The 14,529-nt window shown below is 40.8% G+C and overlaps 1 protein-coding gene across 3 annotated transcripts in view; it reads right to left on the bottom strand.

Moving 5' to 3' along the window:
* Positions 1 to 13,072, bottom strand: part of RHBDD1 (rhomboid domain containing 1) — a 38,469-nt gene extending 25,397 nt beyond the window's left edge. Inside the window, exon 1 of one of the 3 annotated variants that reach the window (XM_057366882.1) lies at positions 13,010 to 13,072. The gene's annotated coding sequence lies outside the window, so the exon portion shown is untranslated. Of the gene's footprint in view, positions 1 to 1,272; positions 1,471 to 1,500; positions 1,558 to 13,009 lie in introns of those variants that run through there. The other 2 variants (XM_057366880.1, XM_057366881.1) reach the window with 2 other exon arrangements.
* Between the last annotated feature and the right edge of the window lie 1,457 nt (positions 13,073 to 14,529).

The raw sequence follows: 14,529 nt of genomic DNA, 5'->3' as shown, positions 1-14,529 counted from the left end.
GAGACAGCTTTCACAGGAAAGAACCCAAGGGRCTAGGTCAAATCTCTCTCATAACAGACAATAATTAGTAACTGCCTCTCAAAACACTAGGAAACATCTGCACTAATTGAAGCTAGAGAAGTAAAATAGTCATAAATATTTAATATCATTGTACTGGTAAAGGTAAGGGGATATCATAGCTTAAATGAACCTCAGATTAGGCAACAGCTGAATTTTAACTTCACAGACATTTAACTCTAATTAGGGTCAGGGATTTGGGTTTTATTCTTATTTTTYCCCCACTTGACTACAATTGTTACACTTGTATAATGTTAAAACTTCATAATCATACTAGAAAAGCATTCTCGTTTATCTTAAGGATTTTGTAATACTATTAAAAACGAAACCATCAAAGAGTGCCTGACTCCACAAGTGTGAAGCACAACAACTCTTACAATTTTAGCATTTCTGAGTTGCTTTGAGGAAAAATTTGTCCCCAGTGTGTAAGACAAAGGAAGAACACGAAGCCTACTTTCTAAAGAARGCCATTTTAAATAATATTGGTTAAATATACAAACAATTCAGAAACATATGCTTTACAGTGTYAGCATTACACTACTGCTGTCAATACCTCCARCCTCCATTAMTGAAAACAAGCAGTTCCAGGAAGAACATCACTGTGCTATTTCAGGAAATCAAACCAGCTCAGGTATTGTTAATTGCACTTTACAGACACCTGAATTACTTAAACTCGGTGTTTCACAACTGTAAGAAAGTTTACCAAATACAGCCAAGATRCACTTGCCACTGCTTCTTCTTTCATACAGGTATGTTATTTGCAGGTTTTGGGGGTAGATTTTTTTCTTTTTACCATTCTGTAATTTTAACGAAGAGAGTGATATAGTTCTGGCCASTTACTGATCTTTTTTAAAAAGTTATTTATAGAATTTGTAAAAAATACCACTGCATGAAATGGGGTAAATGAAAGCCATAAACGCAAACTGCGGAGGCTGCGAGGACACAGCCCATGGGCAGGTGTGGTGGCGGATAAGCCCCGCGAGTTCCCGACACTGAGCTCCTCCTGCGCACCGACAGCGCTCCCAAGAACTGAGTCCCAGAGCCGTGGGTGGGTGTGCGTACAACGATAACGGCTGACCAAGCGTCAAATATCGGGTGCTCTACTTCGGAGGCCGCTTCCTTAATTCCCCCTGCCTTTCCTTGCAGCGGCGGGGAACGAGCTAAGCTCGACCGAGGGGAAACTTACTACAGAGCACACCTTGAGGGCAGCCTTACCCAGCCCAGACCSCGCTTGTTGGGGCTTGTACCGGGCACTCCCGGCTCAGCGGGGCGGCGCTCCCCGGGAGTGGGCCGCGCCCCTCACGGCCGGGGAGCCGCTCTCCATCGGGAGGCGGCGGCAAAGGCAAGAGAGGAGAAGGGCAGAAGAGCAGAATAGGAGAGCAGGGCAGGAGGAGCCGCCGGGCAGGAGATAGCGGCGGCTCCAGCGCTCCCCCCCGCACTCACGTTCTCCGGCGGCGGCGGCACCCCAGCCCTCGCACCGCCCCACGTGACCCGCGGCCGCCACTCCGCGGCGAGGGGAGCGGCCCCGGCCCCGCCCGGAGAGCGCGGTGCGCATGCGCAGGGGCTGCCGCGCCGCTAGGGGCGCTGTGCGCGGGCAGCCTGAGGGGGAGGCGGGAACGCTGAGGCGGCGCGGCTGAGGCGGGGTCTGGACAGGGGGCGGGTGTCGGCCGCTGGCGCGGCTCATTATTAAAATGTATAATCAGGATCCCTTTGAAAGCGTTTTACTGCATATGCAAAGCAGTAACTAGTTCTGTAAGTTTARTAGTTCGAAGACTTTTTTCTTTTTCCAAGCGGTGAAAGCAATTACATGAACACATTGAAGAATCACAGAATCAACTATGTTGGAAAAGAACTCTGAGATCATCAAGTCCAACCTRCGACTAAACACCAGCATGTCAACCAGACCATGGCAGTCAGTGCCAYGTCCAGTCTTTCCTTAAACACTTCAGGGATGGTGACTCCACCTCCCTGGCAGCCCATTCCACKGTCTAATCACCCTTTCTGTGGAGAATTTCATCCTAATGTTTGACCTAAACCTCCCGGGGGCAACAGAAGACTGTATTAGTTTCACTTGTGTAGAGTATTAGTCAYTGGTGTCACTGCATTATTCCCCAAATTTGACACAGATATCCAGACTTAGCTTTGTTACTAATACTCAGTAGGGAATACATTGAGCAAATTATAATGCCTGAAATAATAGGTTCTCATAGAAATGTTGGCAAGCTGATGGTGCAAATATGTGAATAGAAATGAATCATACAAAACCCATAGCCAAAGCTACATGTAAACGGCCTGATTTTGCTGTCATTTGTGTGGCACTCAGGTTTCATAGAACATTTTGGCAACTCGTACAAGTATGTCATAGAATTTATRAGAAAATTGCATTCTGCCCTTCCAAAAACAGCACACAGCTCAGCAGACTGGCAGGCATGAAAGCGGCTGAATTCCTAGAAATAGGGTGGAGATCAAGCTAAAGGAGCAGTCTTTGCCAAAACAAGCAACTTCAGCATAGTCCTCGCTTCCAAGAACGAACAGAAGCCAAWAGAGGCGGGCAAAGCTCAGTGTGTGCCACCATTTAGACACGTTACCTTAAGCTCCTTGCTTCTGGCACATTTATATCTGTTACCACAATTAATGCTAATCATAATAATTCATAGAAATCACAGGATGTGGGAGCTAAAAGTGCCTGAACTGATAGTTTCTCTATCATACACCAGGTTTTCTACAATTGGCACCATTTCCTGTAACAGCATAGTCCATTTTCAGGCAATCATAACTTCAGTCCATAATTCTTAAAGATGCCACATTTATTGCCTGAATACAGGCCCAGATCTTATTACTGGATGTGCAAGTCCTGAGGGTGTGGCTCGTTTCTGGGACCTAGAAAGTTGCAGTTCCCTTCATGGGTCAATTTCTGCAATCATATATTACTATCCTCTCTTTTCAGATCCATAATGATATGGGAGGGATAACAGAAGTCACAGGAACAATGGGTGGCTAAGGAAATGAATAATGTGTTCCAATGCTACTATTAATGGACCTCATATGTAGCTAGATTTAAAAAAAAAAAAAAAAAAACAACCCACTGTTCTTGTACTTTTTACCCAAGTATGGAATTTTATACCCAGTAAGTTCTTAAAATTGTTTTTTTTTCCCTTGTTCTACACATATTTTGCTAAAACCCACCAGATCTTCTGGGTTATTTTATACTTACATAAATAGCTGGCTAGAAGAAAAAAAGAAACACCTGCTGCTGTCTTTCTTTAATCTCACGCYACCATTCACCAAAAGTGGATTTCTTTCACTTTYGTGTCTGAATGTTAATTTTTCTTACCCTTAAAACGGAATGAATGAGAAACACTGTACACAAATGACAACTTCTTTTTTTCTTACAAATCCTATGTTTTATATACATGTGCCATATGAGCTATTACTCAGCTTTCCTCAATGTGAAAAATGTTTTTGAGTAAGAATAACTGAAAGGCTGACACATAAAAGGTTGGTTGAATTCATGTAAGACAATATCCCTTTCCATTTAACAACTRTTAACAGTATAGGTTCTGTTTCCTGGTTATGTCTGGCCTGATTAGAAAGAGAATTCAATACTTGGAAGGAAAATAAAGGAAAAAAACCCCAAACCATCATTTTCATAATCCATGTACTGTTGGTACAGGAGTGACGCATACAGTTAGCACTGCTTACGCCTTACTGCTAACTATATAATCCATGTAAATATTTATCATACAGCTATTATCAGTGTAAACATACAGCTTAGTCATATGTTGACCCATAATGAAAAAGTGACATTGAGATCTTTGCTTAATAGCACAAGGCTTAAATGTGTTTTAGAAGCAGCAGAGCAGATCTCAGGATACTCACTTTTTCTGAGGTTTATATGGATGCTTTTCGACGTGTTAAAATCGCAAAGGAACATCCTTCTGTGAATGCAGGGATGCAAATTAAATCCATATCTGAAGGATATTTTTCTAATTAATGTTGGGAATCTGATAGCGGCCMATGTGAAACACTGTTTATGTTAATCTTGAAGGAACTAGTTAGGACTAGCCTGCAAATGTAAGAAGAATGTCAGAGTGTAGTTATGGTAAAGGAACTCTGACTTTCCTAAGAYGTCAGTACCTGACAGTGTTTACAAATAGTAGAAGCAGAGAGAAGTAACCTAGAATTTAATACACCAAATATTATGAGTCTGTCAGAAAAGTAACAAAATACAGATGATCAAAGGATCAGTTTAAACATGTTACTAGTTTATATACAGCTGTTGTACCACTGCTACCATTCTGGTTCTGAAAACAACATAATGCTTTGGAAACTGTGGASACAAGGTCTTCTGAGAGAGACAGAYGGAAATAAGATCTGATAGCAAATGTTTTGTATGGAATCAGGGCTTACTCTTTCTGGTTTTGCTATGTAGTCCATCCCTACTAACTTCTTTCTCTGGTCCGGCTGTTAGCATCACTAACACAGTAACTTTATAATACAATACAGACAAATGGARGGAAAAATAGAGATGCTTTCTCTCTGCCTTATAGAGATAAAACAGAATATATCCTGGAGGTTCTTGATTTGTTCATATAGTCTCCCAGAAGACATAGAGGAAACAACTGGATGGAAAATAAAGGAGTGTCTTGGTCTGAATGTGGGCTGGAAGAAAAAGACCAACATCAAAAAAGATATCCCAACAATTACAGCTGAAGACGTGTCTGATCAGATGATCAGTCACTATTTGCTTATCCAGGTATTTCCATACTGCAGTGAGACACTTCAGTTAACCCAAAGCATTTTGAAAAAGCTCAAAAGCCTGAGCTGTTGTATGTAACCAGAAGAGAACGGAGTCGACCAAAAGGCAGTGTGAAGGAAATGAATGTGTGAACTATGCCAAGAAAATGGTACCAGGCAATCCTTCTATGCAGCTGAAGGGTTTTCTAAAAAAGGTATCAAAAGGAAAGAGAATATGTGACATCACTGATAAAAACAAACTATAATGTGAGAAGTTATTTGGTAGGAAATAACCAAAGAGTAACCTGCTGTCATCTAAAACTGATTTTAGAAGTTCTGTACGCAAACATTTATCTTCTTTTTTCTTGACCACAGGAATAACAGTCAAGGAGCTGTTACTCATAACAATACTGTAGGTGGAAAATATTTTGTTGAATACAGTTCTTTTTTTTTTCAGTGGCAGCATAATTTATGTCTCATCATTCACAGTTTATAAAAATCATGAAGTTAAAATATATYCTGCTGCTGGCAGGGAATTTTCCTCAATACTCTAGCTGTGAAAATTTTGTGATTATTTCCTATTTCTATAAAGTATKCACATGTTTTCCTTTATGGAAACACAGGGTTTGATCCAATTTTTATGGAATTTGGACTACTGTATAACAAAGATGTGTCAGTATTCTGGTGACACGTGTATGCTCCATTGGCCTACAGGTTGCCAGGACAGTGGAAGCAATGTCCTTCCCAAAGGAGATGAAATGTCAATTTGCAGTACTCCTCAGTTCCCAGCTCTCAAAGTTGGGCTAATCCAGAGGCAATACTGAGGGCTTTATCCGGCACTCTTTGTAAAGAAGGATTTGCCAAAGATAGTACAGTAATTTTAACAAAAATTGCATTTAAGTCCCTACTTGGAAGTCTTTTCTTGCTCTGTATTTTCTTCTGGATATATGAGTAGAATTCATGCTCTGTATGTTTTTGTCTTTTATGCTAACCTTAGTCCTACGTTATATATGTTCATTGGCCTGACTACTGTCCCCTGCAGAGAGCCTGAGAGGCAGAGAGAAAAGTGAGAAAGCATTTGGAAGAGGGGTTGATACAAGCAGAAGGCTGCTTCAAGAATTTTACTTTACAATCTGGTCTTTTTATTTTTGTTTTCATGCAAAGAGTAAAGCTTTATTTCCCTTGGAAGTTTGAATCCCAGAAGTAGTGAGGAGACATGGTATACCATAACAACCACAATATCCATAATATTGACATGGGTGTTGCTTATTTGTTYGGGACTTTTCCTTGTTTGCTTTGTTGGTTTCAACTTCCTAAAGCTGTCTTTAACATATTTAGTTTTATTTAACAAAACTAAGCCTAATGAAGGCTTCTGCCACAACTCAGAGTGCATTGATAGGCCTTAGTTGCCCTGACCAGCCTTATCTGGGTGCCCCCACCCATACCCCCTGCCYATTGGCCCAGAGCCCCATTTAAGGTCAGCCCAAGGGTTGTGATCCTTTCTTTAGCAGGCTTTGGAGAGGGYTGGTCTTTAGCTGTTCCCAGTCTTGCCCTGATTATGGGCCCTTGGCTGATGGCTCTGCCTGGCCATMCAGSTGCAATGCCTGGTTTTGTCTTCCTTCTGCCTTTGYCTCTTCAMTSCCTCATCCTCATGGGTGCCTTGTGTTTTGGATTCTTGGTTRAACCAACTGTTGCTCTGGTTGAACCAACTGATTCTTGGTTGAACCAACTGCTGCTTCTCTGCCTCTTGCTCAGGTACCTTGGGGCTGGGTCCCCTTCACAGAAGTTGTTCCAGTGTAAGGAAAGGGCAAATACAGTATTCAAGGCAGTGAATCTGAAAGAGACWCTTCAAAGCTGGTAAGCTCTATTGAAGCATTATTTTCACTTTATTATTGTTTTTTACAACACTCAATAGAAATTATAAGGCTGCTGTAGAAAGCGCTAAAGTAAAATAAATGAAGATCAAATTGGGTTTTTGAAACACTTAATTATTTTTAGCATAGAAAATAATGTATGAGTTATAATCACACTGTGTAAAACTACTGAATATTGCCACATCTTGGARCTTATATTTTGTAGCTGGGTGTTACTGAAGTTCAGCTTATGAGAAATTTCTCTCTAACCTGTTAAAGCAGAACTTTCTGGTAAATATATTGTATTTGGTCAGCTAGACAAGCCTTCTGGAGCACAATKCTTTATTCTGATGCTGAAATAGAAGCATTGGTCTTCAAAGCTCAATAAAAATTGAGGAGCATTTTTTTAACTGCCTTTAGAGCACTGAAAACTACTAATAGCAGCTGGTGGAAATAACTGGTGAGCCTGCTGGGGATGGTACTTTTTCCTGTGTATGAATAAGAAATAAGCCTCAGTCTTTAGCTTGGTTTCAAATATCAGCTTTCACCCCTATTTTTGTGGTAGTGCTGCTGTGGCCATAACTGTCACCTCAGAACAAAGACACAGGTCCTGTTTCTTGTTGAACCAAGAAAAATAGGTRGAAGTCCTCCTTCAGACCTGGAGCAGCAACACGAGATGGCTCCATGCTGTCCTCCTGAGACTGCTTGTTGTGACATGCAGTTGAGAAAGGCTCTGACATGGTGCACTCACTCAGCAAACAGCTACAACAGGCTGCTGTCTTACTCCGGTTTATTTTTCACTCTGCTGAAGATGATTGCCTGTCAGGCCTCTGCTGTTAGAGCTTTCTAATCTTTAAACAAAATCAAYGAGGTGCTTGGGATAGGGTTGAGTCTGTCTCGAGGGGCTGGGTGGGACTGGAGCAGTTAGTATTCACATGGTCCTCTGCATGTGCTCCCAGCTAGAACAAATAACACAGCCCCGGGCTGCCCTGTCCCACAAGCCATCTCCACGGCAGGAATCACAAACTTCAAAGGCCACCCTTGGAAACAGAGCAGAGGTAGGGGCAGAGGACTTGCAATTGGCAAGGAATGAGCACCAACAAGGGCATAAAGATAGTGCTCAGCCATCTGCAGGGGTGTTTATGCAAACTTTCTAGGACTTGTTCAGGTTTCTGGGGATATTCCAGCTTTCTAGGTAGAAGGGCAAGTTTTTCAACCATTRGTTAGAAGAACCCTCCCACTTCCCAGAGTCAAAGAATTCCCATGGGGATTGCCCTGGGGACTTCTTTGCCCTCTTCTAAAAACTTGTGAGAATCTATTTGAAGCTTTTTCTTTCAGCAGCTCACTAATGTGTATTTCTGCTACCTGTCACATTTATGTTGGTTATTCATTCTATGTTCAAATTTTGATCCGTGTCCAATGAGCTTGAGAAATATATTTTTTAATTACTTTCCTTGTTCTCTTTACTGGCTTTCCATCTGTAATATAATGGTCTCTGGCAGCTTTCTGGCTTTTGGCACTGCAGAGTACCTAGATCAGTTACAACAAGGTGACTTGGCRTTCTGCGCAGCCGCCTGTGAGGATTTCAGCCAGGCCTTTACTTGATTAATGAGCATTGGCCTATTCTTGAGATAAATTCATGCTGGATTTTGCCCAAGGGCTACGTAGTGGGCACTCCAGGGAATTTAGTGGAAGAAATGTGTACTTGAAATGACTTTTCTTTGAGATCTGTTTACTTAATGATTGCTTGCTTGAAGGTAATACCACTGATAAGGAGGAAAAGCCAGTCAAAATTGTCAAGAGAAGTACATTCATTAGAGTTTTTTTTCCCTCTTACTTGTGTATTACAGCCAGTTCTCTCTCGCAGGAAAGATTATATGGCACATGCTATGCTGGGCCAAGTCCCTGAGGTAGGTGGGAGCTCATGGGGTGTTTGTTTGCATCTGCATGGTGCCTGTCAGCAGTGCCATTTGTACATCAGGGTCTTGGCAGTGAGCAGTAGTCCTGCTCCTGTCTCTGCCAGAGCTACTTTCCTTTGTGATGGCTGGCATATCCATGTTGATATCAATCACCAATCAGGAGTATGAGCATGTTTTAGTTGATTTCCTAAAAATCAATGTGTATTTCTACCTGCATGCTGTGCCCTCCAGTAACTTGTGAATCAATTGATCCATTTCAGTCTCCTCTGCCAGAAGTGTGGGTTGCTCTTGAGCTACAGCCCCACCACCTCCTGCAGCTGCCATCCATGCTCAGCCTGCCTGGTGAGGAGAGCTGCTCTGTGCCTCTGATGGGAATGGCCAAGGTGTGCTTGCCAGTYCTGGAGCTGAGCTCCAGTTCTGGAGACATGGCAGAATACCAATTTGTTCTCTAATGGGCCTGTCCAGGACTGCTCATTTGTGGCTGTGCCCTCTGCACAGCTGGGACTGTAGTACTGGGTTTGTGAGGAAAGTCACGAGCTTTACCTGACCCTACCATGTGCTGGTTCTTTTCTAAACAGCAGATCAGATAGGGCTGGGTGGGAGACTTTAGTGAGTCTTGAAACCATTGGGTTGGAAATGTGAAGCAGGGAACATGAGGGGTAGATAAGCAGTGTGCAGAGAATGTGCCAGGCAGCTGGCAGTACTATGATTAAACCTGATCTTCAGACCAGGCAATCAGGGTTAATTTTTCTGCTATTCATGACTTCTACATTTATAAGGARGTGCACGACTGTTTTGATGCGCCAYTGGGGGATGGGTGTTGAAATACTTAGCAAAAAAATCTACCAAGAACATAAACTATGCAATATTTGACTGCTTCTGTTGCTGTATCAGAGAAGTGTTTCTCTGAAGGAATCATATGTGATTCTGCAGATCCCAGGTTCATTTGCAGARGGAGAAGAAATAAATGGATATGTGCACAAAAAGTCAATGTACTGWAATGAAAAAGCAGCAGAAGACAAAATACAATATGTGTGTTTTTAGAGTATCTGTCAATCTAAAGTAATAAATAAGTAAACAGAACCTTTTTAATTCATGCAAGTAAATCCCTTTCAGGGCTGAATTCACTAAAGCATATCCCTATGAAATAACCCTCATTATAGAAATCAGTGTGCTGATGGATTACTGRTTTTGCAGCCAAAAAACCTCACCACCATAGGTGTGAAGTTTCCTGATCATCTAATAAATTGATAACTTTGAAGCCTAGTTGTGACAATTTAAATGTCATCACTATTAAACAAGTTGCCAAAATGCAAACAACCATCCTAAGTCATTAAAATGTAATTATAAAGGACAGCTGGGTCTACTATCAATCTGGGCTGTGGGGACTCATAATGGGGAAAAATATGAAACTTTCACACAAACAGAATGAGATGCTGTATGTGCCAACCGCAGGCTGCTCGGGGAGTGGGGGGGGAATGTGTATTCTGTGCATGCTCATAGGAGGCTTGCATTGCTGAGATGGACRTAGGAGTCAGTGGCAGTGTGGCATCCATCAAATGTCTTCACTATCTCTTTGTCATATATGAGGAGTTCTCTTGCTTACCACTGGGGTCTGTTTTGCTAATGAGGCAGATAGACTGGGTGGCAGCTACAGTCTAGCAGAGATGACTATGACGTGGGACTAAATTTGCTCTARTGTGGAATGGCAGTGCAGGTGGTGTAATTGCTGTTTGGAGAGCCAGGTGAACTCTAAGTGATAATGAAAGTTTGCTTTTTGGCTGAGAGAAATAAAGGAAGAAGTGACTATAAAGCTTTGCAGGYACAGACCTAATATATTTATGAAAGCTGTGTTTAGTTATATTGATAACAAAGCTATTGAACTTMATTTTTAATGTTTATTATTTGCTTGATACTTTGATAAGGCCATGATGTGGGCAACAAGCCCAGTCCCTACTCAAGACTCATAGTTCATGCTATGTGTGGTATAACTAAATTCGCATTGGTTTCAGCTCTGCCCCAGTAGGTTCTATCTTTAATTCAGCAATGCAGTGTGCAGTCAATGAGATTTACTGCTGATATGCACCATGGAAAAGGTGGAACGAGCTAGAACTGTGATAYTGCTTCATTAAAATAGTAACCCCAAAAGGAGGCCCTGCAGTCTTTTGGCATTTTATTTATATGCATTATGGAGCAACAACAGCTGCTAGCTTCCATAATTAAGCCTGATTTTCCCTAAATGTGGTGGAAAGGGTAAAATAAGWGAGAAATGCTGATCACTGGTAAAATTCTAAAAGAAATCTCTTTCATGTTACGTATCTTGATGCATGTAATAACTCAAGTATTGGATAGCTTATTTTTAAGGCTTTTACAAATCTGAATAGATTAAAAAATATGTATGAGTGCTGGCGTATTTGAAATAGTGGAATTCTTTTTTCCTGTRTGTCAGCCTATAGCCCATTCTTCTAAAAAAATTGAGTTGCAAATAATTGCAAGGTGTGTTCTACCTGATTGGTGTTCCTAAAATATTTAGGTACCAAATTCATGTATCTTTTTTACTCCTATGAAGTAAATCCTTGTGGCGCCCTGTGGCATTCATTGTACTGAAAAACTTTCCATTTATTCTCACTGAGAAATGTGTGCTATTGCATATGGGTGTTCACAAACCCTTCATTTCCTTCCTTTTGTGTACTTGGAAATGATCTAATAACTGGATGTTCTGCTGTAATTATCTACCTTTCACTTTTGTAAATTGTAATTTTTGTTTGTTTTGTACTGAGAATCAGTTGGTATGGAGCTTAGAAAAACATTTAAGATCATGAACTGTTTCTAATGAACAGATTGTTTTCTGATGCAAATGGAAAGCCAAGTTGAGAGAGGTTTTTTCTTTTTTATGCAGAAGGATGCAGCCTCTCAACAGGCTTTGTCCTTATTTTTTGGCAGAATKGGACTGACCTACTCAAAAGCATAAACAAGCCTCAGCCTATCAACAACAGAAATGGGGCACTAACCTGCCAAATACAGAAAAATGAATAAATGGAAGAACAATAAAAGTCAGCAAAGTAGGAAATCTCATGTGGTGTGAATGATTTCCTATATAGTGTAAGCAAGTTTTTTCTGCTGTTTGTTTCACACAGCTACACTAAGGATGAATAAATTTTTTGTCACCAATGCTGTTATGAAAAGCATGCAAATTTGAGAGATCACACTGGCTAATGGACRGAATGGTTCTTTTGGAAGGAAAAATAAGCTTTTCTACAATTTTCATTCACTGTCTCCCAATGTGAGATAACCATTTACTGCAGCTTTAGGAAATTAAATGTTAGTTTTCCAGGTGTACTGAGGAGGTTTGGAAATTAACTTAGTATAGGTGAAGATACATGGTATTTCTCAGTGCACAGTGAGAGTCAGCAAGATGACATTGTAAAATATTGTTAGTAATAGGCAGTTAGAAAGTCTGCAGGGGATGAGGTCAAAGAAGGGTTAGCAGCTGACATCAAATCAGAAGCCAGATGTGCTGACCCTTAATCAGAGGCTTTTGCAGGCTTTTTTTGTACTGCAATTCAGCATAACATTATTGAATTCACCTTTAGATTAAGCTGGTCTGCTTTGACACATACAAGCCCATATGCAAGTTAATGGCTGTGTCATCCTCTTCATTATGCAAGCTTTGATAACAGCCCAGCGAGATGACCTCTGCAAGAAGCGCCACTTTTCAAGGTCCTTAACCATTTGCATTTTCRATGAACAGAAAGTGGCACTTCCCATTTAGATCATGTTGGATCATTAGTTTGGTGTATGCAAATTAAAACTGGGAATGGTAATCTGCCACATCTTTTTTCTTCTTGCAAAATATTTAAAACTATTTAATTCAGCACTGCTATGAAAGTTACCTGCTTCTGTACTGGTGCAAAATTTTTGGCTTTGCAGCAGATGCATTCTTAAGAGACAGTAGTTCAGCAAAGGTATAGGTGTCAGTGAACTAAAATTAAACATGGTCAGAAATTTTTGAAGGATTAAAATATCTAAAAAAAAAAATAAGATGTGGGAATGACAAGGTTAAAAATGTGTATAAAACCCTAACTGTTCCATGTTGCTTTTATATGATTCTGCAGTCATAGCTGATGAGATTATTCTGCAGGGTATTTTTGCATTAGAACTGGAGTGAAACAGGGTTTCCCATGGCGCAGTTCCTCCTGGTTTAAMAAATACTTTTGGGTTGCTAATATAAGCTTAAAATAACACTATATTGATGTAATGTTATCTTTATTCAGAGGCTGTGCTTCTGACTTGCTCACTTACACAGTGCTTACTCAACAAACCACRCAGTAATCGGTAGTATTAAGGTCAATGGCAACAGATCTCTCACACTGTGCACTAGAGATGACATTTACTGAATATTGCACCAGTAGACTCATTGCTGATTCCCCTGAAACTACTTACCTTTCATGCAGCTGTGGGAAAGGATTTAGCCAGGAGCTGGCCAGTGGGCTCATGCCCTTTGCAGTCCTCACTGTGCAACTCACATCCTGAATAAGGCAGGTATGCAAGACRGAGGGCTTGTTTCCTAGTTGAATACTATCTGACCTTCCAGTGAGGTRCCCTCAGTGGGAATTGTGTGTTCCTAACAGTGAATGGTGGATGACCTTGATGGCATCCTTAATCACCTGGAAATCCAGATAAAATATTGTCATCACAGCTATTAGCATAATATCCCAGTTCTCAGACACTTAAACTGCAGAACTCAATGGTCTGATCTCTCMTGTTCACAAGGCAAGGGGAGGCATATGTACAGGCCAGACTTGTTTTTAGACTATTTCATGGATTTCTTAGCTCTTATTTCACTCTTACTTTTGTATTCAGTTCTTTATCCTTACTAAATATTGTGGGAAAGCACAGTTGAATTACTTTAACACTTACATATACCTGAATTTGTGGTCCTTGTTTCATCTGTATGAGGAGTTTCAAGCCAGTAGGGTTAGGTGGTTTTGTCTTCTCACAGAAGTTTCACCCACGAGTTTGGTCACTTCATTTCTGAGGAATGCAGTTGTTGAGGAAGTTTGTCATCATAGATTAAAAGAAAATGGCTCTTTAATGCCTCTTCCACAGAGACAACTTCCARTTCCCTGAGAAGCCTCTACTTTTTGGTGAAGACTTTGCTCCTCTAAACAGATATATTTCACTTGCAAGTCTTAAGTCTTCAAACTGTAAACTTATTTTATATAGTCTGTGCTTTCTCTTTGAGGCTTGATATGCAAAGTTCATGGATAGAAAATACAGGATTTATAAAACATGGGAAAGGCATCCATGTTGTGTCACTATTCTACTGGGACAAGAAGCACTTGAATCTCCAGCTGGATAGAAGGGGGAGACATTCCAATCTATCAGCTTTAATCCTCATGAAAAAGACACMAAAAAGTAATGGATGGTTTATTCTCTTTCTGAAGTGACTGATGCCAGTATCAGTCAGCAGGCTCAGCTGAGAAGGAGGGCATGATTAATCTTTTCATGCCTTGGTTTTAGAGTTCCCTTTGACACTTAAAGAAAGGCAGTGAGGGGAATTYTTGCCAAACCCAGACCAAGACTGTGACTGGTTGGTGATGCTGTGCTCTGCTGTAGCATATATGTGCAGGACATTAGTGCATGTGTGTTTAGGACACTGATGTCCTTTTGCAAATTGGATCCAGGTTTCATACCAAATTTGCTACAGAACTCTAATGTACCAGAAGAAACGGAGTATTCTACAGTAGCTTAATTAATGATAAGACATTTRAAGTTAGTTAAATATGAAACTGTTTCATAATGAGAATGAATTCCTCTGAGATACTATTTTTTATTGCTTTTTCTTCTGCATCRCCAGCTTTGGACTGGAGGTTAAGAACAAAAGCTGGATCCTTCTGCTGGAACTCTCCATCTAGAAATAATTACTAAGAGCAGTGTTGTAACTTATCTTTCCATTCCAG

Source organism: Malurus melanocephalus, unplaced genomic scaffold (assembly GCF_030028575.1).
Source record: "Malurus melanocephalus ecotype Western Australia unplaced genomic scaffold, MMel_1.1 scaffold_73, whole genome shotgun sequence".
Classification (NCBI taxonomy): Eukaryota; Metazoa; Chordata; class Aves; order Passeriformes; family Maluridae; genus Malurus; species Malurus melanocephalus.
The sequence above is the reverse complement of the archived record's forward strand: the minus strand, read 5'-3'. Positions and strand labels throughout refer to the sequence as shown.